Below are 27,390 nucleotides of genomic sequence, written 5' to 3' on the forward strand. Positions count from 1 at the left end.
ACTGTATTGTTAACGATGTGTCCTTTACTAATGACTTAAACAGATAATTTTACCCCATGAATAACCTTTTACTGCAGGGGGCTAAAACAGGGTCCTTCAAGGCTGCAGAAATGTTTTACCCTTCCCCAGATCTGTGCCTCAACACAATCCTGTCTCGGAGCTCTACGGACAATTCCTTCAACCTCATGGCTTGGTTTTTGCTCTGACATGCACTGTCAACTGTGGGACCTTATATAGACAGGTCTGTGCCTTTCCAAATCATGTCTAATCAATTGAATTTACCACAGGTGGAATCCAATCAAGTTGTAGAAAATGTCTCAAGGATGATCAATGGAAACAGGATGCACCTGAGCTCAATTTCGAGTCTCATAGCAAAGGGTCTGAATACTTATGTAAATTATGTTATTATGTTTAATACATTTGCAAAAAGTTATAAAAAGCCTGTTTCCGCTTTGTCATTATGGGTTATTGTGTGTATATTGCTGAGGAAAATGTTTTATTTAATCCATTATAGAATATGGCTGTAACTTAACAAAATGTTTAAAAAGTCAAGGGGTCCGAATACTTTCCAAAAAAACTGTAAGTGATTGAGGAGAGAGCATCATTGCTATATTCTAATTAAAATCATTGACACATAAGAGAACACATGACCAAAGCAATGCGTGACCCATTTAGAATTAAAACAACATTCATCTTAATGAGAAATATAATGGAATAAACAAATGTTTGCATAACCAAAGACATGAAAACTGGTGGAAATATTGTATTTAGCTAGGATTTCATAAGGCCAGGAAGGTTACTGAGAATAACAATAGACAATAGTAAATGGTACTAGTTTAGGGATGAAGATAGTGAAGGTTCATCAATGTTAAAGATGTTTTTTAATTTGACGTGGAAACAACGTTTATTTAACCAGCGGGAGGCTTGTAAATGCCCCCAGGAAAGTGGAATGAGGAAGTCTTCATTGAGACAATCATGAAACAGCAATCTGTGGTTGAGTTGTGGTGGATATTATAGAATAAGGATCTGCTGGAGTCCAAGTCAAACCAAGATTCTTTATTTCTGAGCCCAGAGAGAATAACAGAGTTTGGTATTTTATAAGGATCCCCATTAGCTGTTGCAAAAGCAGCAGCTACTCTTCCTGGGGTCCACACAAAACATGACACATAATACAGCACATCAATAGACAAGAACAGCTCAAGGATAGAACTACATACATTTTTAAAAAGGCACACGTAGCCTACATATCAATGCATACACACAAACTATCTAGGTCAAATAGGGGAGAGGGGCTGTGCTGCGGGGTGTCTTTATATTAGCAACTATTAATTATGAGCTTATATGGTATTAAAGTTAAGGGACATCACCCTGGGCGGGGTGATCCTCAGTAGGGGATAAAAAGGGAAAACACCATCTTTTGAACTGAGTCTCTTGCTTGCATATTGCTGTAAGTGTATACTCCAGGTTGCAATCCTTATTAAACAAACTAACCTCTGATCAAATAAGTTTTCCTGTGGTCTCTTCTGTGCACATAGGGCAGAATTCCCTTACAGACCACGCAAGCAATTTGGGATTTTCAACACATTCATGTTTCTTATAAAAAGAACTCTTAGCCAAGAGAGACTAACATGCATAGTATTTATATCAGCCCTCTGATTACAATTAAGAGCAAAATGTGCTGCTCTGTTCTGGGCCAGCTGCAGCTTAACTAGGTCTTTCCTTGCAGCACTGGACCACACGACTGGACAATAATCAAGATGAGACAAAACTAGAGCCTGCAGAACTTGCTTTTTGGAGTGTGGTGTCAAAAAAGCAGAGCATCTCTTTATTGCGGCTAGACCTCTCTCCATCTTTACAACCATTGAATCTATATGTTTTGACCATGACAGTTTACAATCTAAGGTAATGCCAAGTAATTTAGTCTCCTCAACTTGTTCAACAGCCACACAATTCATTACCAGATTCAGCTGAGGTCTAGTTGGCAGATCTATTGTATTTGTTCAAACTAAACTACAGCACTTACTTTGATGAGTCAAATCTGATCCTTTCTTCTCTTCTCCTCCTCTCACAGTTCCACTCAGCCCCGTTGTTTTCCTGCAGTCCACCAGCAGCACAGACAACCTCTTCATACCCAGCAGTAAGGTGCTACCAGGAGAGGCACGACACGGGGACTCCAGGAGGGAGGAAGGGCTAGCGTTGTCCTGGTAACCATAAAGAGGGGACACAGACACATATCATTATGGATGCTGATGTCACCGCTGTCATAAAGTGCTTTACAGAAACCCAGCCCAGACCCAGATAGAGCAAGCTGTATGCTAGACCAGACCAAGCTGTACCATCTGGTGTTCTGATCTGGAGAGACTCTTCTCTGCCTCGTCAGCATCAGGATGTTGTTGAGGCTCCCCAGAGGATCCACGATAGTCATGTCTCTCTCCTGTGTGAATGAGAACATCAAACAGTAAACTTATGACCATTGTCGTGGAAATATTGAATCAAATATTTCTCAGATACCAGAGCTTGTGAATTCAAATAGACTTCATTACAAAATCAACAAAGCCGAGCATTTACATTGAAGAACTGACTCTCCCTTACATAACATCGTCACCCCACTTTTATGTAAATGATTGATACCTTCTAGCATTGGCCACCCTAGTCTTGCTGCCTTTCTTATTGGCTCAGACATTAGGGCATAGATTCTATTGGTGGCGTGACACACAGACATGCTCACTCCCACTGCAGGTCTAATGGTGCCTATAAGTGATTAGCTAATGTTCCTGTCCAAAGGTCTTCACAAGTTCAGGCCGATGTTGTCTATGTATGATTAACCCATGTGCGTCTCCAGTAGCCTTCACAAGATCACATATGGCCCAGACCAGTCACATCTTGTGTTGGTCTACCTCGCCTCATCCACACGGATTCTGCTTACGTTCTGTTTTTTACATGTCTAATGGTTAACTCGATGTTGATCCAGCTCTGTACATTCACAAGGGCTCAGCCTTCATTCTGCTTAGACATGTCTAATATTATTACCTTATATCGATTCTGCTTTCTACTTCAAAGAAAACAGTATGGGTACAAAAAAATCCAGATGACTGGAAATTCTCTAAGACCATCTATTACAATCACAGAGTCTTACAGAGGCATGAATATGTCTAAAAAGGGCCTAAAATGGCCACTTTCATCATTATTTTGTAAAATATTGTTTGTGTTGTAAATGTGAAAGGGTCGTTCCACTAAATGGGTGCCTTTTAAGTCCCTTTGACATTTTAAGTAGAAATTATGCACCGACATTGAATTTTAAAAGCCTGTTGTATTTGATGAGGGGAACTTTAATGAAGACCACATGGAGAATTCAATACATCTAATTGAAAAGTCCCCAAAATATATGTACCAATGGCGGATTGCCCCTTAAACAATTCCTACAGTACAGAACAACATATTCAAGTGTAGAACTTCAGTAGAATGCCCCTTTAAAACAATACATTAGTTCAACAACAGCATAGTTTGTGCCCCTGTTTTTAAGACAGTACTCACTGGTGGTAAACGGATATTCAGTCTCCTCCTCCTCTTTCACTCCCAAAACGTCTTCCTCCTCGTCTTTTACTGAGATAGCCTCCTTTCCCTCTTTCACTCCAAAAGGTTCTTCCTCTTCTTTCAATCCATTCTCCTCTTTCAATGTGATAGCCTCCTCTTCCTCCCTTTTCATCCTGAAAGCTTCTTCCTCTCCTTTCATCAGAGCTTCTTTATCAGTCTAGCTTACTGAGCTCATGCTCCGGTCGATTAGACTAGTGCTGTATCAATTTAACACATTTGCTAATTAAACAAGCAAATTACGTTTAAATGAACGTGTAGATACGTAAACAGAATTATGTTCAAAACACAAAGATCAATATACACAAGATTGGCGTAAATAACTTCAATGTTTCGGTTTTAAATTCGCTAGCAAAGCACCCGCTTGGATAAATCAGCAGTCTGTTGTCGCTGTTGAAGAAACCTCCCGTCCCGTCCACTAGATTATACGTCACCCAAGATGCATCACCTGAAAGACGGACATCTCTATCTGCTGACTGGAGTGGGTAAAGCAGATTGGATTTTTTTACATTATAAGGGTGGCATATTCAGAGATAAATTGACCAAGGCTCATCGCTAACAACACATAATAACACCTCACATAATGCTGCCCAAAAACAATGAAAACTTCTCTCACCCAGTGGCATATGGACTATTTAGGTGAGTGTTGTTGTTGCCACATGAAGCAGTGCCCACTTTGCAAAAGGCTACATGGATAGATAGGGCTCTACCTGTGTAGAACACATGCCCCTTTGCCCTTCCAGTCTCTAAAGTGGCCTTTTGGGTGGTGGTATAATCTGTATCCATTTTTGTCATAGTTATTCTGAACCCACTGCTTGCAAGTCGTCGTTAAATTAGCCTAAGTGATTTTTATTCCCTTCAACTTTTTGAAGAGGAAACAGCCAGGAAATGCCCCTGTCTGAGTGCATTTGTCTACCACTATGTGTAGCTGTTAGCGATGATGCTAATGAAAACCATCTTCTGGTTGATAGAAAAGCTTTCCCAAAAACCTTGTCAATTAAACGTTAACTACAAAGTAGTCTGTTTACCTGACAGAATGATATCATGATTATTTGCATCAATCCAGTTGTGATTTGTTCAGCAAACTCTGCAATCACATGTGTGCTACAGAGACACCACTAACCAAGCAAGGCTCTTGCTGGTGCCACTTGAATTAAAGGGAATCTACACACAAAAATGAACGTATCTTAGATTTTTCTCAGACTTCAAAAGTTGTCTCCTGATGTGGTTGAAGTATTATTGTGGACTTAGAACATCCAATTTTGTTTTTTTTCAACTAACAGTGTGATTTTGAGAGCGAAAAACGGAAAAACAGGGACATCAGAAACCTGGAAAAACTAAACGGAGAAAACAGAATAAAAAAACAAACAAAAAAACAAATAAATAAACTGATTTAATAGGTCTTTACATATTCTATACATTTTCTCTCATTACTGGATTATCTAGGGATGGTGTAGAGCGGGGGTCGGCAACCCGCGGCTCAGGAGCCGCATGCGGCTCTTTAGCGCCGCCCTAGTGGCTCCCTGGAGCTTTTTCAAAAATATGCAAATGGAAAAAGATGGTGTGAATATATTTTTTTGTTTTAATATAATTTATTATCCAATGCTGTAAAAATGTGTATAATAAATATTTAATTTCAACATTTCTGTCAACGAAGACCCGCGACACACGTTTCTTTCAGCTCGGCGTAGTGCCAGACAGGTGGCTGTTGCAAACAAACCGGCGGGTGTGTCATGGGCCATGGTTCCCAAAGGGAAAAAGAGAAAGATAGCTGAGGAGAACAGAGGATTCCACAATTCTTGGACCGAATCATTTGCTTTCATTGCCAATGCGGAAGGATTGCCTGCATGTTTGCTTTGTAATGAGAAGTTGTCAAATAACAAAAAGAGTAACGTGGAAAGACATTTCCATTCTTCCTGACAGTTATAGGAACATGAAGAAATATGCATTTGGAGTATTATCCATCTTTGGATCAACACACCTGTGCGAGCAGATATTCTCAAACATGAACTACATAAAATCCAAATACCGCACCCGCCACACAGATGAGAGCTTGCAGTCCTGCGTGAAGATTAAAGTTACATTTTACATGCCCGATGTTGAGAAGCTGTCCAGTGATGTCCGAAAACAGAAGTCACATTAAACGGGTAAGAACACAATCCTGTCATAGGCACATATTTAGTAACAAAGTGGCTGTTTTTATAAAGTGATTTCTGATTTTTGTCAGTATATATTTGGAATGACACATAGGGATATTATTGTGTTTTGTTGCTCAGGTCCGAGGATGGCTGCATTGTATTGTGCGTGTCAAAAAAGAAGAGGGTGCTGCTGCACATTTGCAGAAAACTAAAGAGAAGAGGATAATGCACAGAAATCGAACTTAAACTGTATTATTTTAATTTTATATACTGTAATGAAACTGCAGCAGGGAGCAGGTCTCGAACCCTCGACCTTCTAACCCGAAGTCCAGCGCGCTATCGACTGTGCCGGCATAGTCGATTTCCGCGCTTATAAACCCAGGGTCGTTACAATACTTTACCTTTTCAAAAGGCTGCTGTTTTATTGCACTCTGTCTGTTGCCCAGATAAAGGGGAAAAGAGAAGAGGATTGTATCGTATTATTGAGGATTGAAAAGGACTGCATTTTATTTCCATGGGGAGGTCTGAAATTACAGGAGGTCTATTATGCACGTTGCACATTTTGTTGTTGTTTTTTTGAATCCTAAAATAAAAATTACATCAAAAATCTGATTTCTGTATTTCTATAATTTCATCAATGCAACGAAACATAATACATGAATATTATAATGGAAGTTAAACTTAAAGCACCATCGTACAGCAGAGTAGTCACGTGGTGCGTCATTCTCTCCAGGATGCGCTGCAGGTAAATCATGAATGCTCATTATGTATTTGTAGCCTACTTATCATTTTGATAGTAGGCTAATATAGCTAATATAGACACTTACAGCATGTGTTGCCTTCATTATAAGGCTTATATAAGGCTTTTAATTTTTTGCGGCTCCAGACAGATTTGTTTTTTGTTTTTTTGGTCCAATATGGCTCTTTCAACATTTTGGGTTGCAGACCCCTGGTGTAGAGTAACAGCTGTATCCTGAAGTGACCTTTAACTTTAGAAGGATTACTTTATCCTATCCTAGTTATTCCTTAAAGAGGTGGGGTTTCAGGTGTCTCCGGAAGGTGGTGATTGACCTGCTCCTCAATACTTCTTCCAATACTTCTTCCACTGGATCAAAGCTTCAGCCAAGTAGGATACATGATAGTGGCAACACATGGAGTAGGGTTGGATATAGTCATGGTAGGATACATGATAGTGGCAACACATGGAGCTGGGTTGGATATAGTCATGGTAGGATACATGATAGTGGAAACACATGGAGTAGGGTTGGATATAGTCATGGTAGGATACATGATGGTGGCAACACATGGAGTTGGGTTGGATATAGTCATGGTAGGATACATGATAGTGGAAACACATGGGGTAGGGTTGCTATAGTCATGGTAGGATACATGATAGTGGAAACACATGGAGTTGGGTTGGATATAGTCATGGTAGGATACATGATAGTGGAAACACATGGGGTAGGGTTGGATATAGTCATGGTAGGATCCATGATAGTGGAAACACATGGAGTAGGGTTGGATATAGTCATGGTAGGATACATGATAGTGGAAACACATGGAGTAGGGTTGGATATAGTCATGGTAGGATACATGATAGTGGAAACACATGGAGTAGGGTTGGATATAGTCATGGTAGGATACATGATAGTGGCAACACATGGAGTTGGGTTGGATATAGTCCTGGTAGGATACATGATAGTGGAAACACATGGAGTTGGGTTAGATATAATGGTAAGCAAAATACTTACTTAACATATTGTGCAGCTTTCTGTTGCAGGATCTTTTTATGGGGGGGTGCCCTTTTTTGTTGACACATCACACACATGGTTATGGGCTTTAAAAAAGAAGACACCAGTACCATGTCAGATATAGTTTAAATGTATTCATATTTGAGTTTACATCCCAATATGACACTTCAAATACATCACAGAAGACTGAAATGTACCAAAACTCCTATTGTGTTTATTGAGCTGTACACTGAGATGCTCAGTGTGTCAATATCCCCCTCCAGTGATTCCCCAACATCTTGTCAACATGTGCCCCAAAAATGGATCAGATATCTAATACCAGTCTATCTTTATAGACATTTATCCATAACAAGACTTAGGCCTCCCATATAGTCTGCAGAAACCTCTCCAAAATGACAAATCTTTTAAACATCTTTATTTTCATGTAATCTGTCGTTCTGCCCCTGAACAAGGCAGTTAACCCACTGTTCCTAGGCCGTAATTGAAAATATAATTTTTTCTTAACTGACTTGCCTGGTTAAATAAAAGGTAAAAAAAAAAAAAAAAAAAACTATAATAAAACAATATATATAAAATTTAAAAAACCGTCAAAAATAATTTTTATGACCTATTTCACATTCTTTAGTGTAGACAACATTTTTCTCATGTTTTCAGTGTTTGAGATTAGGTCCCCGAATGGTCAAATCTCTTCAAATAGAAGTACGTTTATAACACAAAATATCTCTCTCATCATGTCACAAGCTGACAGGCTCCCAGAGGAAGGGCAATAAAAGGCCCCAGCTCACTCAACTGCTCCTCCCCTCTCCAACAGCCATCAACCCAGAACATCCTGAAGACAGAACATCTAAAAGATCATCTGGGAATCCTTTCTTCCTCATGGAGCTTTTTGAAAGTGAGTTCAATATTCAATGTGATGTTTGTACAGTGCCTTCGGAAAATATTCAGACACCATGACTTTTTCCACATTTTTTTATGTTATAGCCTTATTCTAAAATGTATTAAATTACATTTGTTCCTCATCAATCTACACACAATACCCAATAATAATTGCATTTACCAGAAGTGGACTCCAATCAAGTTGTAGAAACATCTCAAGGCTGATCAATGGAAACAGGATGCACCTGAGCTCAATTTCGTGTCTCATTTACGTAAATAAGGCTTCTATTTTTAATACATTTGCAAAAATGTCTAAAAGCCTTTTACCGCTTCATCTTTATGGGGTATTGTGATGTCATTATGGGGTATTGTGATGTCATTATGGAGTATTATGTGTAGATTGCTGAGGAAATGGTTTAATATAATCAATTTTAGAATAAGATGTAACGTAACAAAATGTGGAAAAAGTCAAAGGGTCTGAATACTTTCCAAAGGCACTGTAAGTGATTGAGGAGAGAGCATCATTGCTATATTCTAATTAAACTCATTGACCCATAAGAGAACACATGACCAAAGCAAGGTGTGACCCATATAGAATTAAAACAACATTCATCTTAATGAGAAATATAATCTAATAAACAAATGTTTGCATAATCAAAGACATGAAAACATTGTATTTAGCTTGGCTTTCATATGGCCAGGAAGGTCATTGAGAATAACAATAGACAATAGTTATTGTTGCTAGTTCAGGGATGAAGATAGTGAAGGTTCATGAATGTTAAAGATGTGTTCACAGTGTGGATGTTGACAGAGGGGGATTAGAACCCCAAAGTAATAGTGGTATAAAATATCATAAAGGTCATTTAACATTCTGGTTTAGGGGGGTAATAACTTTTTGGAAAACACTATTCACACTATGTACAGACATAGAAAACCATCACATCAAGGTGTAACAGTGATGAATGTCTATTCAATGTGCAACAGTAGTCTGCTGTAACAAGTAATACGTGGTAAATATGTTTACTGTAGTTCAGATAGAGCCTGATCAGCAGGGTGGGCAATATAGTACACAACTGTATCATCTACATACAGATGTAGGTAACAGTTTATTATGACAAAACAATATTGTTAATGTATACAATATAGTTGTTTATTAGACATTCTAACATATAACCCAATGCCTAGGTACTAAAGATTTTATATGCAACATTTGAACAACAATTTTGACCACCCTTGGGTTATGATGTATATGACATGACAAGATACATTGGCTACTTTAGTAATCTTTTTTTATTGACATGTTTATAATCCAAAAGTATGTTTTTAGACAGGAGGGAAATACTGTTTATGTCAAACTGTAGAAAACAAGAACCTTTGGTGAATCAAGGACTCCCTGATATTTTATATACTACACGTCCAGAAGGCTGGTTCTGACAATAAACAATAAACTTTTGAGTTTCAAACGTGGATGTCTAGACAGGACCGTACTCTAGTACTAAACTATTACACTGTTATGTACTACTAATGTACTAGTATCTAAGATATTAAGGAATATCTACAAGGGGAACATGTACACAATATAACACATTCCCACAGCATCTAAGGATGCATACACTGACACTGACATTGTATTTTGTTATGTGACAGTAGCATAAGTATACAGAAACAGTCAAAAGTTTGGACACACCTACTCATTCAAGGATTTTTCTTTCTTTTTCTTATTTTCTACATTGTAGAATAATAGATGAAGACATCAAAACTATGAAATAGCAATGAAGTCCTATTACCAGTCAGGTAGGAAGTAGCAGTGAAGTCCTATTACCAGTCAGGTAGGAAGTAGCAGTGAGTCCTATTACCAGTCAGATAGGAAGTAGCAGTGAAGTCCTATTACCAGTCAGGTAGGAAGTAGCAGTGAAGTCCTATTACCAGTCAGATAGGAAGTAGCAGTGAAGTCCTATTACCAGTCAGATAGGAAGTAGCAGTGAAGTCCTATTACCAGTCAGGTAGGAAGTAGCAGTGAAGTCCTAATACTAGTCAGATAGGAAGTAGCAGTGAAGTTCTATTACCAGTCAGATAGGAAGTAGCAGTGAAGTCCTAATACTAGTCAGATAGGAAGTAGCAGTGAAGTCCTATTACCAGTCAGATAGGAAGTAGCAGTGAAGTCATATTACCAGTCAGATAGGAAGTAGCAGTGAAGTCCTATTACCAGTCAGATAGGAAGTAGCAGTGAAGTCCTATTACCAGTCAGGTAGGACGTAACAGTGAAGTCTTATTACCAGTCAGATAGGAAGTAGCAGTGAAGTCCTATTACCAGTCAGGTAGGAAGTAGCAGTGAAGTCCTATTACCAGTCAGATAGGAAGTAGCAGTGAAGTCCTATTACCAGTCAGATAGGAAGTAGCAGTGAAGTCCTAATACTAGTCAGATAGGAAGTAGCAGTGTCAACACTGCCAAGTGGCTGGGATGTCCTCCACTGAGTCCACAGTCCTCTCCACCATAAACACCTCTACCACCGTCTGTTGTCTGCACACCTCTGACCAGATCAAATCAAATGTTATTGGTCTCATACACATTTCTACAATGTTATCGTAGGTGTAGTGAAACAGTGCTGTAATATCCTGTTTGGGATAGGGGGCAGTATTTTCACGGCCGGATAAAAAACAAACCCGATTTAATCTGGTTACTACTCCTGCCCAGAAACTAGAATATGCATATAATTCGTAGATTTGGATAGAAAACACTCTAAAGTTTATAAAACTGTTTGAATGGTCTCTGTGAGTATAACAGAACTCATATGGCAGGCCAAAACCTGAGAAGATTCTATACAGGAAGTGCCCTGTCTGACAATTTGTTCTCCTTCTAGGGCATCTCTATCAAAAATACAGCATCTCTGCTGTAACGTGACATTTTCTAAGGCTTCCATTGGCTCTAGGAAGGCGCCAGAAAGTGGAATGAGAGCTCTGCAGTCTCTGGGCAAAAAACAGCAGGGGTTTTTGTGAGTGGTCCGTCTGAGAACAATGACACTGGAGTGCGCGTGCACAAGACAACTCCATTTTTTTCTTTCAGTGTTTGAATGAACACAACGTCGCCCGGTTGGAATATTATCGCTATTTTACGAGAAAAATAGCATAAAAATTTATTTTAAACAGCGTTTGACATGCTTCGAAGTACGGTAATGGAATATTTTGAAATGTTTTGTCACGAAATGTCCGATTTCAAAAAGGCTTTACAACGAAAGCAAAACATTAGATTATGTAAGTCGCTCTGGATAAGAGCAGTCTGCTAAATGACTTAAATGTAAATGTAATGTCAGCAGAGTACCCAGCCAGAAATAATCAGACACCCATTTTTCAAGCTAGCATATAATGTCACATAAACCCAAACCACAGCTAAATGCAGCGCTAACCTTTGATGATCTTCATCAGATGACACACCTAGGACATTATGTTATACAATACATGCATGTCTGTTCAATCAAGTTCATATTTATATCAAAAAACAGCTTTTTACATTAGCATGCGACGTTCAGAAAAAGCATACCCCCTGCCAACTTCCGGGGAATTTACTAACAATTTACTAAATTACTCACGATAAACGTTCACAAAAAGCATAACAATTATTTTAAGAATTATAGATACAGAACTCCTCTATGCACTCGATATGTCCGATTTTAAAATAGCTTTTCGGATGAAGCACATTTTGCAATATTCTAAGTACATAGCCCAGCCATTACGGGCTAGCTATTTAGACACCCGGCAAGTTTAGCCTTCACCAAAATCATATTTACTATAAGAAAAATGGTCTTACCTTTCCTGGTCTTTGTCAGAATGCACTCCCAGGACTTCTACTTCAATAACAAATGTAGGTTTGGTCCCAAATAATCCATCGTTATGTTCCATCAGCGACGTTTTGTTCGTGAGTTCTAGACACTATCAGAATGGTAAATCACGGTCGTGCGCATGGCGCATAACGTGACAAAAAATTTCTAAATATTCCATTACCGTACTTCGAAGCATGTCAACCGCTGTTTAAAATCTATTTTTATGCAATTTATCTCGTAGAAAAGCGATAATATTCCGACCGGGAATCTGCCTGTCTGTAAATAGAGGGAAAAACAGAAAGGCGGGGGCGGGCAGTGCACGCGCCTAAGCCTTTTGTCTGCTGATAGACCACTTAGCAAAAGCGCTCGTGTGTTTCAGCCAGGGCTTTGAATTACGTCATTCAGGTTTTTCCCGGGCTCTGAGAGCCCATTGGAGACGTGGGAAGTGTCACGTAACAGCAGAGATGCTTAGTTTTTGGAAGAGATGTCAAAGAAAGCAAATAAATGGTCAGACAGGCCACTTCCTGTAAAGGAATCTCTCAGGTTTTTGCCTGCCAAATGAGTTCTGTTATACTCACAGACACCATTCAAACAGTTTTAGAAACTTTAGGGTGTTTTCTATCCATATATAATAAGTATATGCATATTCTAGTTACTGGGTAGGATTAGTAACCAGATTAAATCGGGTACGTTTTTTATCCGGCCGTGTAAATACTGCCCCCTAGCCCCAACAGGTTAACGAGAGTCTTGTCTTTAAATAGCTGTAAAATAGTCATATGTTTGAGAAATTGAAGTAATAGCATTTCTAAGGTATTTGAAAATCGCGCCACAGGATTCAACTGGCTGTTACGTAGGTGGGACGATTTGGTGCCACCTGCCCTAGAGAGGTTAACAAAGAGTTGCAGTCTGTTTTGGAATGGGTGGCCAGCAATAAATTGGTCCTGAATATCTCTAAAACTAAGAGCATTGTATTTGGTACAAATCATTCCTTAAGTTATAGACCTCCGCTGAATCTGTTAATGAATTGTATGGCTGTTGAACAAGTTGAGGAGACTAAATTACTTGGCATTACCTTGATTGTAAACTCTCATGGTCAAAACATATAGATTCAATGGTTGTAAAGATGGGGAGAGGTCTAGCCGCATTAAAGAGATGCTCTGCTTTTTTGACACCACACTCCAAAAAGCAAGTTCTGCAGGCTCTAGTTTGTCTAATCTTGATTATTGTCCAGTCGTGTGGTCCAGTGCTGCAAGGAAAGACCTAGTTAAGCTGCAGCTGGCCCAGAACAGAGCAGCACGTTTTGCTCTTAATTGTAATCAAAGGGCTTATATAAATACTATGCAAGCCAGTCTCTCTTGGCTAAGAGTTGACTGCATCACTTCTTTTTATAAGAAACATGAATGTGTTGAAAATCCCAAATTGTTTGTATAGTCTATAAGGGAATTCTGCCCTATGTGCAAGAACTTGACGGAATTCCAATTTGAGCAGCAGCAGCTGAAAAATGAGCTCCTACAAATATTGAAATTTACATGGTTTTTAGAGTGAAGTACATCGGAAAAAATCAAAAGAACTGCAAGACTGAATAGGAGAAAAAACAAGCAACAAACAAAGAAGATAGGCTTTTGAAAAAAGTTACTATTTTTCATAAAATTGTAGTTATCTTAGCTAGCTGAATTGTTTACCAGTTGCTAAGCAGTTGCTAGGGACTCTTTTGGAAGAAGCTAGCAAGCTAACAAAGAATAACAAAGAATATCTAGTTAACAGAAGAAAAGAAAGAGAAAATCAGGACAGAAGAAAAAGGATATCAAAGTGAAACAGTTCTCTAAAGACACAAGAGACAATAATACAAGAAACAACACTTCTGTAGCTTGTCAACTATGTGCCTGTCTATCCCTGTTCTCTCCCCTCTGCACAGGCCATACAAACGCTTCACACCGCGTGGCCGCTGCCACTCTAACCTGGTGGTCCCAGCGCACACGACCCACGTGGAGTTCCAGGTCTCCGGCAGCCTCTGGAACTGCCGGTCTGCGGCCAACAAGGCAGAGGTCATCTCAGCCTATGCTACCCTCCAGTCCCTAGACTTCCTGGCGCTGACGGAAACATGGATTACCACAGATAACACTGCTACTCCTACTGCTCTCTCCTCGTCTGCCCACGTATTCTCGCATACCCCTAGAGCATCGAGCCAGGTGGTGGCACTGGAATCCTCATCTCTCCCAAGTGGACATTCTCTCTTTCTCCCCTGACCCATCTGTCTATCTCCTCATTTGAATTCCATGCTGTCACAGTTACCAGCCCTTTCAAGCTTAAAATCCTTATCATTTATCGCCCTCCAGGTTCCCTTGGAGAGTTCATCAATGAGCTTGACGCCTTGATAAGTTCCTTTCCTGAGGATGGCTCACCTCTCACAGTTCTGGGTGACTTTAATAACCTCCCCACGTCTACCTTTGAATCATTCCTCTCTGCCTCCTTCTTTGCACTCCTCTCCTCTTTTGACCTCACCCTCTCACCTTCCCCCCTATTTACAAGGCAGGCAATACGCTTGACCTCATCTTTACTAGATGCTGTTCTTCCACTAATCTCATTGCAACTCCCCTCCAAGACTCCGACCACTACCTTGTATCCTTTTCCCTCTCGCTCTCATCCAACACTTCTCACTCTGCCCCTACTCGGATGGTATTGCGCCGTCTCAACCTTCGCTCTCTCTCTCCCGCTACTCTCTCCTCTTCCATCCTATCATCTCTTCCCTCTGCTCAAACCTTCTCCAACCTATCTCCTGATTCTGCCTCCTCAACCCTCCTCTCCTCCCTTTCTGCATCCTTTGATTTTCTCTGTCCCCTATCCTCCAGGCCGGCTCGGTCCTCCCCTCCTGCTCCGTGGCTCCGTGGCTCGACGACTCACTGCGAGCTCACAGAACAGGGCTCCGGGCAGCCGAGCGGAAATGGAGGAAAACTCGCCTCCCTGCGGACCTGGCATCCTTTCACTCCCTCCTCTCTACATTCTCCTCTTCTGTCTCTGCTGCTAAAGCCACTTTCTACCACTCTAAATTCCAAGCATCTGCCTCTAACCCTAGGAAGCTCTTTGCTACCTTCTCCTCCCTCCTGAATCCTCCTCCCCCTCCCCCCCCTCCTCCCTCTCTGCGGATGACTTCGTCAACCATTTTGAAAAGAAGGTTGACGATATCCGATCCTCGTTTGCTAAGTCAAACGACACCGCTGGTCCTGCTCACACTGCCCTACCCTGTGCTTTGACCTCTTTCTCCCCTCTCTCTCCAGATGAAATCTCGCGTCTTGTGACGGCCGGCCGCCCAACAACCTGCCCACTTGACCCTATCCCCTCCTCTCTTCTCCAGACCATTTCCGGAGACCTTCTCCCCTACCTCACCTCGCTCATCAACTCATCCTTGACCGCTGGCTACGTCCCTTCCGTCTTCAAGAGAGCGAGAGTTGCACCCCTTCTGAAAAAACCTACACTCGATCCCTCCCATGTCAACAACTACAGACCAGTATCCCTTCTTTCTTTTCTCTCCAAAACTCTTGAACGTGCCGTCCTTGGCCAGCTCTCCTGCTATCTCTCTCAGAATGACCTTCTTGATCCTAATCAGTCAGGTTTCAAGACTGGGCATTCAACAGACTGCTCTTCTCTGTGTCACGGAGGCTCTCCGCACTGCTAAAGCTAACTCTCTCTCCTCTGCTCTCATCCTTCTAGACCTATCTGCTGCCTTTGATACTGTGAACCATCAGATCCTCCTCTCCACCCTCTCCGAGTTGGGCATCTCCGGCGCGGCCCACGCTTGGATTGCGTCCTACCTGACAGGTCGCTCCTACCAGGTGGCGTGGCGAGAATCTGTCTCCGCACCACGCGCTCTCACCACTGGTGTCCCCCAGGGCTCTGTTCTAGGCCCTCTCCTATTCTCGCTATACACCAAGTCACTTGGCTCTGTCATATCCTCACATGGTCTCTCCTATCATTGCTATGCAGACGACACACAATTAATCTTCTCCTTTCCCCCTTCTGATACCAAGCAGCGAATCGCATCTCTGCATGTCTGGCAGACATATCAGTGTGGATGACGGATCACCACCTCAAGCTGAACCTCGGCAAGACGGAGCTGCTCTTCCTCCCGGGGAAGGACTGCCCGTTCCATGATCTCGCCATCACGGTTGACAACTCCCTTGTGTCCTCCTCCCAGAGTGCTAAGAACCTTGGCGTGATCGTGGACAACACCCTGTCGTTCTCCACTAACATCAAGGCGGTGACCCGATCCTGTAGGTTCATGCTCTACAACATTCGCAGAGTACGACCCTGCCTCACACAGGAAGCGATGCAGGTCCTAATCCAGGCACTTGTCATCTCCTGTCTGGATTACTGCAACTCGCTGTTGGCTGGGCTCCCTGCCTGTGCCATTAAACCCCTACAACTCATCCAGAACGCCGCAGCCCATCTGGTGTTCAACCTTCCCAAGTTCTCTCACATCACCCCACTCCTCCGCTCTCTCCACTGGCTTCCAGTTGAAGCTCGCATCCGCTACAAGACCATGGTGCTTGCCTACGGAGCTGTGAGGGGAACGGCACCTCCATACCTTCAGGCTCTGATCAGGCCCTACACCCAAACAAGGGCACTGCGTTCATCCACCTCTGGCCTGCTGGCCCCCCTACCTCTGAGGAAGCACGGTTCCCGCTCAGCCCAGTCCAAACTGTTCGCTGCTCTGGCACCCCAATGGTGGAACAAGCTCCCTCACGACGCCAGGACAGCGGAGTCAATCACCACCTTCCGGAGACACCTGAAACCCCACCTCTTTAAGGAATACCTGGGATAGGATAAAGTAATCCTTCTAACCCCCCCCCCTTAAAAGATTTAGATGCACTATTGTAAAGTGGTTGTTCCACTGGATATCATAAGGTGAATGCACCAATTTGTAAGTCGCTCTGGATAAGAGCGTCTGCTAAATGACTTAAATGTAAATGTAAAGGAAATACCTAGTTAAGCTGCAGCTGGCCCAGAACAGAGCGGCACGTTTTGCCTAAGAGTTGAGGAGTTGAGGAGAGACACTTCTTTTTATAAGAAACATGAATGTGTTGAAAATCCTAAATTGTTTGCATAGTCTGTAAGGGAATTCTGCCCTATATGCACACAAGAGGCCACAGGAAAACTTATTTGATCAGAGGTTAATTTTTTTATTAAGGATTGCAACCCGGAGTATACACTTACAGCAATTTGCAAGCAAGTGTTAGAATAATTTGATATCTTGATGATAATAATCAATAATCAATTCGCCTTGACTAATGCCCAAGGTTTGTAAGACAATGGGTTAAATAATTAGGCAAGGACTCAGCTTTCTGCAAAAGGTTTCTGTAGCTTTATTCAGAGAACGTTCTGAGGTCAGGATAACAAAACAGTCATTTTATAGTTCTTGCTTACTTACGCACATGCATTTACACACAAACTGTTGGTGACCTGCATCCCCCATTGACTTCCCACACTGTTTATCACTACCTAGCTCAGCCTGTTCCTTTCCCTCAAGGTTAGGAACCCTTTGAAGTTTTACTCTATTTACCATCTGTCCCCTGCTCCCTCTCCAGTGGTTCCTGGACTTTCTGGAACTAATCAGACCAATCGATCACTACATTGATCATTATATTGATAATTCATTAACCATGCTGTATGACTAATAATTCATCATGGTTTATTGATTCATTTACCTTTATTAGATAATTTTCTTATCAGCAAGACACTCAGTTCAAAAGATGGTGTTTTCCCTTTTTATCCCCTACTGAGGATCACCCCGCCCTAACTTTAATACCATATAAGCTCATAATTAATAGTTGCTAATACAAAGATGTCTCTGCTAGGTGGAGTTCAGCTTATTGTGTTATTGGCAGTTAGTTTCCCAATCACTCTTCCCCTTATTGCTATCATGTCAGACTGGAAGTAAGACTGGAACATAGTATCAACAGGAACTCTTAGTTCCCTTTATCCATCTGTTACCTAAAATATAGTTTCAACACACAGATTTCTGACTTTGTACAGTTGACCTTTTCATGCACTTGCAAGGTGTCTACCACTGATTCTTAATATCAAGCTAAAGCAAAAGAGGAATCATTGTACTTTTGTCATCACAGGTGTTCCTATAATGTACAGATATCATCACAGTTCTTACAAGTCAACTTACACACAGCTCTGACACACACTTATCCCACCAGACATGCCACCGGGGGTCTTTTCACAGTCCCCAAGATTCCAGAACAAATTCAAGAAAGCGTACAGTATTATATAGAGCCCATATTGCATGGAACTTCCTTCCATCTAATATTGCTCAAATAAACAGCAAACATGGTTTCAAAAAACAGATAAAGCAACACCTCACGGCACAACGCCTCTCCCTATTTGACCTAGGTAGTTTGTGTGTATGCATTGATATGTAGGCTACGTGTGCCTTTTACAAAATGTATGTAGTTCTGTCCTTGAGCTCTTCTTGTCTATTGATGTTGTATTATGTGTCATGTTTTGTGTGGACCCCAGGAAGAGTAGCTGCTGCTTTTGCAACAGCTAATGGGGATCCTTATAAAATACCAAACTCTGTTATTCTCTCTGAGCTCAGAAATAAAGAATCTTGGTTTGACTTGGACTCCAGCAGATCCTTATAATATCTACCACAACTCTGCCACGGATTGCTGTTTCATGATTGTCTCAATGAAGACTTCCTCATTCTGTCACGTTCGTCGTAATGATTGGAACAAGGCGCAGCGTGAGTAGCGTTCCACATCTTTATTATAACGTGAAACTTCAGCAAAATACAAAAACAATAAATGATCAAACAAAACATGAAGAGAGTGAAGTGCTAACAGGCACCTACACAAAAACAAGATCCCACAAAACACAATGGGGAAATGGCTGCCTAAATATGATCCCCAATCAGAGACAACGCTAAACAGCTGCCTCTGATTGGGAACCATACCAAGCACACCAACATAGAAATAAACAACATAGAACACCCCCAGACACGCCCTGACCTACTATACCATAGAGAACCAAGGGCTCTCTATGGTCAGGGCGTGACACATTCCACTTTCCTGAGGGCATTTACAAGCCTCCCACTGGTTGAGTAAACATTGTTTCCACGTCAAATTAAAAAACATCCTTAACATTGATGAACCTTCACTATCTTCATCCTTAAACTAGCAACAATAACTATTGTCTATTGTTATTCTCAATGACCTTCCTGGCCTTATGAAATCCTAGCTAAATACAATGTTCCCACCAGTTTTCATGTCTTTAGTTATGCAAACATTTGTTTATTCGATTATATTTCTCATTAAGATGAATGTTGTTTTAATTCTATATGGGTCACACCTTGCTTTGGTCATGTGTTCTCTTATGGGTCAATGATTTTAATTAGAATATAGCAATGATGCTCTCTCCTCAATCACTTAGTTTTTTTGGAAAGTATTCAGACCCCTTGACTTTTTAAACATTTTGTTACGTTACATCTTATTCTAAAATTGATTAAATTAAACAATTTCTTCAGCAATCTACACACAATACCCCATAATGACAAAGCAGAAACAAGCTTTTTATAAATTTTTGCAAATGTATTAAACTCAAAAAAATGATTTACATAAGTATTCAGACCCTTTGCTATGAGACTCGAAATTGAGCTCAGCTGCATCCTGTTTCCATTGATCATCCTTGAGATATTTCTACAACTTGATTGGATTCCATCTGTGGTAAATTCAATTGATTGGACATGATTTGGAAAGGCACACCCCTGTCTATATAAGGTCTCCCAGTTGACAGTGCATGTCAGAGCAAAAACCTAGGCATGAGGTTGAAGGAATTGTCCGTAGAGCTTCGAGACATAATTGTGTTGAGGCACAGATCTGGGGAAGGGTACCAAAACATTTCTGCAGCATTGAAGGCCCCTATTTTAGCCCCCTGCAGTAAAAGGTTATTGATGGGGTAAATGATCTGTTTACGTCATTAGTAAAGGGCACATCGTTAACAATACAATTATCTTTTTTTTTTGTGGTCTATATCCTCTCAATCATTTATTCCTTCATCAATAGAAAACAACCTCTTGACCATTAAATCTGATCTGTTTAGGTCGTCAGTAAAGGAAGCATAGTTAAAGAGTACAATAAACCTTTCAAAGAGGATGGTGTGAGGCCTCTGGGGCTTATTTGGGGGGGTTGACTGAGACATCCCTTGGACACTCTTTTATGGGGGGTAAAATTTATCTGTTTAGGTCATCAGTAAAGGGGACATCTTACATATTGCAATGACCCTTTCAAAGACTGAGACATCCCCTGGACATCTCCCCTTTAACTATTTTTAAAAGGGTAAAAATGATCTCTTTAGGTCGTTAGTAAAACAGATGTTTTGAAAGACACCTGGGTGTCCAGGTTGTCAGTTATTTTGTGTACATATTGTTCCCCTGTGTGCAAGGGCCCCCCGAGATTCACAACTTCTTCACCCTTAACATTCCCAGTCAAGGGGGAGAGAGAGGGAGAGAGATAAATTACCCTTTCAAAGACTGAGACATCCTACCAAGAAAAGACTTCCCAGGACAGTTGATCAACAAAATAAATCAACAGATCACTGTGGACTGTGCCTCACTGCTCAACGTCAGAACAGCTCACGTCCCCACTCTGACATGTCAACACTTATACGATAATGTACATCTGGATCAGGACAGTATCAGAACCTTTGCCAAGGACCTAAAAAATGCATCACTTGGCAGGGACCCACACACCCATCACCCCAGCAACAGAGGTCCCCCGCCCCACATTCTGAAACAACAGTACCTCCACCATCCCCAGGAGAGAAGAGCCAGACACGGCTTATTACAGCACAGCTCTACTAGACCAGGCCCATCACAACACAGATTTACCAGACCAGACCCGCCTCAGGACAGCACGACTAGACCAGGCCCATCACAACACAGATTTACCAGACCAGACCCGCCTCAGGACAGCACGACTAGACCCGTCCCATCACAACACAGCTCTACTAGACCAGGCCCATCACAACACAGATTTACCAGACCAGACCCGCCTCAGGACAGCACGACTAAACCCGTCCCATCACAACACAGCTCTACTAGACCTGGCCCATCACAACACAGCTCTACTAGACCTGGCCCATCACAACACAGCTCTACTAGACCAGGCCCATCACAACACAGCTCTACTAGACCTGGCCCATCACAACACAGCTCTACTAGACCTGGCCCATCACAACACAGCTCTACTAGACCTGGCCCATCACAACACAGCTCTACTAGACCAGGCCCATCACAACACAGATTTACCAGACTAGACCCGCCTCAGGACAGCACGACTAGACCCGTCCCATCACAACACAGCTCTACTAGACCTGGCCCATCACAACACAGCTCTACTAGACCAGGCCCATCACAACACAGCTCTACTAGACCAGGCCCAACACATCACAGCTCTACTAGACCAGGCCCATCACAACACAGCTCTACTAGACCTGGCCCATCACAACGCAGCTCTGATCACTACTCCAGGGTCGGACAGAACACTGTCCTTCAGAGAAGTACACCACATGATGCAGTCCACACCATGTATCATTCAGATCATCAGCCTACATATGCTGAGGTAACCTCTGGCAAAAGACACCTAGAACAATCAGAGATAGGAGAGGTGCGCCAACTACTGCAACTAATATGCAGACTACTGAGCTAGACAGACTCTTTAATTCACACACACACACACACACACACACACACACACACACACAGTTGCAGATTGCATTGCACTTATTTTTCATGCAATCTTATTCCATTCTTATTCATTTGTTTACAACTATTCTTAATTTTATTGGCACCGGTATTATAGTAATGTATGTATGTATGTATGTATGTATGTATGTATGTATGTATGTATGTATGTATGTATGTATGTATGTATGTATGTATATTATTATTATTTTTTTTTCAATGTACTTTACTCAAACCAGTGAATATCACTTATTATAAATGAGATCATTAACTATCAGCTCTTGGAATATCCAGGGACTATACTCTTCACATTTTGGTTATAAAACAACAAATCCAGAATTGATTAAAAACATCAAGGGACAGGACATCATAATCCTACTGGAAACATGGTGTCGTGGAGACATAGATACTCAGTGTCCCTCAGGCTATAGAGAAAGTTTACTACCATCAATCAAACATAAAAATGTTAAACTGGGCCGAGACTCAGGTGGAATCATCATTTGGCATAAGCAGGACTTAGCACTGAATGAAATGAAAAAAGGTACCAGTCACATTTGGCTAAAACTTAACAAAGGTACAATCTACTGTGACAATGATGTATACATATGTGCAGCTTATGCTCCTCCTTCAGATTCACCATATTATGATGATCAGTTTTTCGACAATCTCCACACAGAAATCATTACATTTCAGGCAGAGGGTAAAGTGCTTCTTTGTGGAGATTTCAATGCAAGAACAGGTTCTGAGCCTGACTACACTGATGAGGGAGGTAACCACCACATATGTGGACACCCCTCCTTGTACAGTAGCCCTATTATAAATAATAGAAACAGTCCTGACCAAATACTGAACAAAAATGGGAAGGAGTTAGTGCATCTCTGTCGAGCCTTAGGCCTATACATGCTTAATGGCAGAATCAGAGGGGACTCTTTAGGTCGGTTTACTTACTGCTCAGCTCTTGGGACAAGTGTAGTCGATTATGCCATCACTGACATCGACCCCTCCTCCATTAGTGCATTCACTGTCAGACCACAGACACCACTGTCAGATCACAGTCAGATCAACGTGTTTCTGAAGAAATTAACCGGCAATACTCATTCAAAAAAACAGCCCAATAAACTCTACAACATAAACCCATCGTACAGATGGGCTCCAAACAGTGCAGAGAGATTCATTGAAACGTTGAACTCAAATGAAATGATGAACTCTATACAGTTTTTCAATAACTCACAATACCAAAACAATAAAGAAGGTGTCAATTCGGCTACTCAAAACATCAACTGCATATTCCAAAAAGCAGCATCGAAAGCAAATTTGAGAAAACCAAAGAAATGCAACATCAGAAACAAAAAACAAAATGTGTCTGATAAATGGTTTGATAATGAATGTAAAACAATTAGAAAACGCCTAAGACAAATGTCAAACGAAAAACATAAGCAGCAAAACAACCCAGAGCTACGATATGAATACTTTGAAACTCTGAAACAGTATTAACAAACACTGAAACGCAAGAAATTTAATTATACCAACAAGACACTTGATTAAATTGAAAACGCAATTGACCAAAATCAGTTCTGGGACATGTGGAACAATTTAAGCACAACAAATCCACAAGAATTAGCCATACAAGATGTAGGAATTTGGAAAACGTATTTTGATAATCTATACAAAAATATCCCACAAAAAGACTTACAACAGAACCAATTAGAAATTAAAGAAAAATTGAACATCCTTGAATCAGTCATTAAAAACAACCAAAATCCATTAGATTACCCAATAACCCAACAAGAACTAAATGAAAAGCTCAAATCTATTAAATCAAAGAAGGTCTGTGGTCTAGGCAACATCAGAAATGAAATGCTGAAAAGCAGCACATCTGAGTTGCAAAATGCTGTGCTTAAATTGTTCAACATGGTTTTAACTTCTGGCTGCTTCCCTGATGTCTCGAACCAGTGGCTCATCTCCCCTATCCACAAAAGTGGAGACAAATCAGACCCCAATAATTACAGGGGAATTTGCGTAAACAGTAACTTGGGAAAGGTTTTCTGTAGCATTTTGAATTCAAGAATTCAAACCTTTCTTCAAGAAAAAAATGTAATAAGTTGTAACGGCTGCCGGGAGAGAGTAGACCAAGGTGCAGCGGAGTTAGTGTTCATCATGATTTTAATTTAATAAAGAACACTACACAAAATGAGAAAACTGACAGCCATACAGTCCTGTCAGGTGCAAAACACTCAACAGAAACAATTACCCACAAAACCCAAAGGAAAAACATGCTCCTTATGTGTGACTCCCAATCAGCAACAACGAACTTCAGCTGTGCCTGATTGGGAGCCACACACGGCCCAAAACAAAGAAATACAAAAAACCTAGAAAACGAACATAGAACGCCCACCCAATGTAACACCCTGGCCTAACCAAAATAAAGAACAAAAAACCCCTCTCTATGGCCAGGGCGTTACATAAGTAAATGTCAAATTGCCTTTCTCCCTTAACCATTGCACTACTGACCATATATACACCTTACACACACTAATTAATAAACACGTCCACCAAAAAAAAGAGGGCAAAATCTTTGCTTGCTTTATTGACTTTAAAAAAGCATTTGATTCTATTTGGCATGAAGGGCTATTCTACAAAATTCTACAAAATGGGCTTGGTGGTAAGGTGTATGACTTAATAAAATGTATGTACACAGAAAATAAATGTGCAATAAAAATCAAAAACGAAAGAACAGAATTATTTTCACAATGTCGAGGTGTGAGACAAGGCTGCAGTTTGAGTCCAAACCTTAACATTTATATCAATGAATTAGCAGACATGTTGGACCATTCTCCAGCCCCAGGACTCACACTATTTGACACAGAGGTGAAATACCTGCTATATGCTGATGACTTGGTACTTCTATCACCAACCAAAGAAGGTCTTCAACAGAACATTAATATTCTAGAGCAATATTGCCATAATTGGGCCCTGGCAGAAAATTTCCAAAAAATGAAAATCATGATTTTCCAAAAGAAAACCAGATTTCAGAAACACAAATATAAATTCACCCTGAACAACACCATCATTGAACACACTAAAAATTACACCTACCTTGGTCTGACCATATCTGCATCGGGAAACTTTAATATGGCAGTGAATGCACTCAAAGAAAAAGCCCGCAGAGCATTGTGTGCAATAAAAATGAAATTATTCAAAATCAACATCCCAATTAGAATTTGGACCAAAATATTTGACAGTGTAATCCTACTAATAGCTCTTTACGGAAGTGAGGTTTGGGGGCCACTCAATAAACTGGACTTTAAAATGTGGGACAAACATCCAATTGAAGCCCTACATGCAGAATTCTGTCGGAAAATCCTACAAGTCCAGAGAAATACACCAACTAATGCATGTAGGGCAGAATTGGGCCGCTTTCCAGTAATAATGAAAATACAGAAAAGATAATTAAAATTTTGGCTACATCTAAATTCAAGTCCAAATTCAAGTCTGCAATTTAAAGCACTCCGAACCCAAGAGCTGAGCCCAGAAATGAGCCCTCTCAGTCAGCTGGTGTTGGACCTCACCAACCAAGCTGACACCAGCACTGCTTCAAAAGAAAGAATTCAAATAAAAAAAATCCTGAACCAATCAAAGGACTCATATTTACAACATTGGAAAAACGAAACAAAATCCCAAAGCCGACTAAATTGCTATCTGACCCTAAACAGAGAATATGAATTGTCTGATTATCTCTACTCTGTCAGAGATACGAAGCAGAGACAGATCCTTACCAAGTACAGGCTGAGTGACCACCTGGCAGAGACAGATCCTTACCAAGTACAGGCTGAGTGACCACCTGGCAGAGACAGATCCTTACCAAGTACAGGCTGAGTGACCACCGATTGGCAATAGAAACCGGCAGACATAAAAAGACATGGCTACCCAAAGAGGAGCGTGTATGTGGTCACTGCACGACAGGGGAGGTAGAGACAGAGATGCACTTTCTCCTTTTCTGTGATAAATATTCCTCACAAAGAGATTCCTTATTCACAGAAATGACTACATTTATTCCAAATTTGAACTTATTAAACCCAGAGGAAAAACTAAAAATACTCATGGGCGAAGGAGCAATGGCTCCTCTTGCAGCCAAATATGTATTTGCCTGCCATAGCCTGAGGGACACTGAATAATAACATCTGCATAGTAAGCAGTAACTTACTTATTATTACTATAATTGTTATTACTATTATTATTGTTGTTTATCATTCCAAATAGTAGTGGTATGGGTGGTAATGGTAATGATAACAGTTTAGTGATGGTGGTGGTAATGATGATAGTAGTTGTAGTACTGATGTAATGGTGAAGATGACTGTTATTTAGTTATAACTTAGTTATATATTCATTTTCCATATTTAGAGTATTACATTAATTACATTCTACTATTTTACTATTATTTTACTACTATTCTATTGTTATTATTTTTATATTTAATTTTGTATTATTATTTAATGCCATTTTATATTATTTGTTATTGTTTATAATTGTATTACAATGTATATTGTATACATTGTTGCTTTGGCAATGTTTTTCATACCAATAAAGCAGCTTGAATTTGAATTTGAGAAAGATTTAATTCATTGAAAATTACATTTTCTTTCAAACCTTTTATTTTATTCAAAAACTTTAGAACATACATTTAAACATACATATTACAATTAATAAAGTTTACTATGTAATATTAAATACTAAATTATGTCACTAATGTTTTATTACTAAAGAAATGTATATAAATCACATATGTTATTATTACATGTAGCAACACCACATAACAACAACATGGTAGCAACACAACATAACAACAACATGGTAGCAGGACAACATGGTAGCAGCACAACATGGTAGCAACACAGCATGGTTGAAACACAACATGTTTGCAACACCACATGACAACAACATGGTAGAAACACAACATGACAACAACATGGTAGCAGCACAACATGGTAGAAGCACAACATGGAAGCAACACAACATGGTTGCAACACAACATGTCTGCAACACCACATGACAACAACATGGTAGCAACACAACATAACAACAACATGGTAGCAGCACAACATGGCAGCAACACAACATGGTAGCAACACAACATAACAACAACATGGTAGCAGCACAACATGGTAGAACACGACATGGTAGAAACACAACATGGCAGCAACACAACATGGTAGCAACACAACATAACAACAACATGGTAGAAGCACAACATGGTAGAAACTCAACATGGCAGAAACACAACATGGTAGCAACACAACATGGTAGTAACACCACGTGACAACAACGTGGTAGCAACACAACATGGCAGAAACACAACATGGTAGAAACACAACATGGTAGCAGCACAACATGGTACAAACATTATTGGGCACAGACAAGAGCACAAAGGCAAGAAGGTAGAGACAACAATACATCACACGAAGAAGCCACAA

The 27,390-nt window shown here is 40.6% G+C and overlaps 1 long non-coding RNA gene across 1 annotated transcript; it reads left to right on the forward strand.

The window, feature by feature from the left end:
• Window positions 1-5,555: 5,555 nt before the first annotated feature.
• LOC115177705 (uncharacterized) lies at window positions 5,556-5,906 on the forward strand. Its single transcript, XR_003872452.1, has 2 exons — window positions 5,556-5,738; window positions 5,868-5,906. It is a non-coding gene; the product is annotated as an uncharacterized LOC115177705 (long non-coding RNA).
• The last annotated feature ends 21,484 nt before the right edge of the window (window positions 5,907-27,390 follow it).

This window comes from Salmo trutta, chromosome 38 (assembly GCF_901001165.1).
Source record: "Salmo trutta chromosome 38, fSalTru1.1, whole genome shotgun sequence".
Lineage (NCBI taxonomy): Eukaryota > Metazoa > Chordata > Actinopteri > Salmoniformes > Salmonidae > Salmo > Salmo trutta.